Source organism: Lolium rigidum, chromosome 5 (assembly GCF_022539505.1).
Source record: "Lolium rigidum isolate FL_2022 chromosome 5, APGP_CSIRO_Lrig_0.1, whole genome shotgun sequence".
NCBI lineage: Eukaryota > Viridiplantae > Streptophyta > Magnoliopsida > Poales > Poaceae > Lolium > Lolium rigidum.
Genome location: NC_061512.1, coordinates 85,365,866 through 85,368,556, shown reverse-complemented (window position 1 = coordinate 85,368,556; position 2,691 = coordinate 85,365,866).

Below are 2,691 nucleotides of genomic sequence, written 5' to 3'. Positions count from 1 at the left end.
ATGGGTGCAAAGTATATGATGCAAGAGCTTAAACATGAGCACAACAATTGCCAAGTATCAAATTATCCAAGACATTTTAGAGTTACTACATGTAGTATTTTCCAATTCCAACCATATAACAATTTAACGAAGAAGAAACTTCGTCATGAATACTATGAGTAGAGCCTAAGGACATACTTGTCCATATGCTACAGCGGAGCGTGTCTCTCTCCCATAAAGTGAATGCTAGGATTCATTTTATTCAAACAAAACAAAAAAACAAAAACAAACCGACGCTCCAAGCAAAGTACATAAGATGTGACGGAATAAAAATATAGTTTCGGGGAGGAACCCGATAATGTTGTCGATGAAGAAGGGGATGCCTTGGGCATCCCCAAGCTTAGACGCTTGAGTATTCTTAAAATATGCAGGGGTGAACCACCGGGGCATCCCCAAGCTTAGAGCTTTCACTCTCCTTGATCATATTGCATCATACTCCTCTCTTGATCCTTGAAAACTTCCTCCACACCAAACTCGAAACAACTCATTAGAGGGTTAGTGCACAATAAAAATTAACATGTTCGAGAGGTGACACAATCATTCTTAACACTTCCGGACATTGCATAAAGCTACTGGACATTAATGGATCAGAGAAATTCATCCAACATAGCAAAAGAGGCAATGCGAAATAAAAGGCAGAATCTGTCAAAACAGAAAAGTCCGTAAAGATGGATTTTATTAGGCCACCAGACTTGCTCAAATGAAAATGCCCAAATTGAATGAAAGTTGCGTACATATCTGAGGATCATGCACGTAAATTGGCTTAATTTTCTGAGCTATCTACAGGGAGGTAGACCCAGATTCGTGACAGCAAAGAAATTTGTTTCTGCGCAGTAATCCAAATCTAGTATCAACCTTTCTATCAACGACTTTACTTGGCACAACAAAACACAAAACTAAGATAAGGAGAGGTTGCTACAGTAGTAAACAACTTCCAAGACACAAATATAAAACAAAGTACTGTAGCAAAATAACACATGGGTTATCTCCCAAGAAGTTCTTTCTTTATAGCCATTAAGATGGGCTTAACAGTTTTAATGTTGCGCTCGCAGGAAATAGTATCTGGAGCAAAAAGAGAGCATCAAGAAGCAAATCCAAAACACATTTAAGTCTAACATGCTTCCTATGAAGAGGAGTCTTGTACACAAATGAATTCATGAAGAACAAAGTGACAAGCATAAGAGGATAAAACACGAGTAACTTCAAGATTCTCAACATAAAGAGGGGAAACTTAATATTATTGAAATGCATATAACCATCACATAAAGCTTTCTTATCATGAGTCTCATGCATAAAATTATTACTCTCCACATAAGCATAATCAATTTTATTAGTTGTAGTGGGAGCAAATTCAACAAAGTAGCTATCATTATTATTCTCATCAAGTGTAGGAGGCATAGTATAATCACAATAAAATTTACTCTCCATAGTAGGTTGTACCAAAAGACCACTATCATTATCATCATAAATAGGAGGCAAAGTATCATCAAAGAAAATTTTCTCCTCAACGCTTGGGGGGCTAAAAAGATCATGAAAACCAGCTTCCCCAAGCTTAGAACTTTCTATATTATTATCAACAATGGTGTTCAAAGCGTTCATACTAATATTACTACCAGCATGCAAATAAGATTTCATAGGTTTTTTAATTTTAGCATCAAACAATCCATGTTTTAAATCAGGTAATATAATAAGAAGCTCATTGTTGTCCATTATGCCAAACTAGTGTAAACAAGAAACAAAAAGATGCAATTGCAGGATCTAAAGGAAATAGCTTCGAGCACAAATACAATGGCGCCGTAAAAGTACTCGTTACTCGGGACCGGAGTATGAGTGCCTTTTTACCTTTCCTCCCGACAACGGCGCCGTAAAAGTGCTTGATGTCTACGGGAGCTTCTATTCTTGTAGACGAGTGTTGGGCCTCCAAGAGCGGAGGTTTGTAGAACAGCAGACAAGTTTCCATTAAGTGGATCACCCAAGGTTTATCGAACTCGGGGAGGAAGAGGTCAAAGATATCCCTCTCATGCAACCCCGCAACCACAAAGCAAGAAGTCTCTTGTGTCCCCAACACACCTAATAGGTGTACTAGTTCGGCGAAGAGATAGTGAAATACGAGGTGGTATGAATATATATGAGTAGTAGCAACGGCACCGGAAAAGTGCTTTGCCCGAGTCGGTAAACAAGCGATAGTAACGCAAGCAAGAGTAACGCAGAGTAAAACAGTAAACACGCAGCAATAGCAGTATTTAGGAACAAGGCCTAGGGATTAGACTTTCGCTAGTGGACACTCTCAACTTTGATCACATAACAGAATAGATAAATGCATACTCTACACTCTTGTTGGATGATGAACACATTGCGTAGGATTACACGAACCCTCAATGCCGGAGTTAACAAGCTCCACAATTCAATGTTCATATTTAAATAACCTTAGAGTGCAAGAAAGATCAACACGACTAAACCAAGTACTAACACAGCATGCACATTGTCACCTTCACACTATGTAGGAGGAATAGATCACATCAATACTATCATAGCAATAGTTAACTTCATAATCTACAAGAGATCATAATCATAGCATAAACCAAGTACTAACACGGATGCACACACTCGTCACCATTACACCGTGTAGGAGGAATAAAACTACTTTAATAA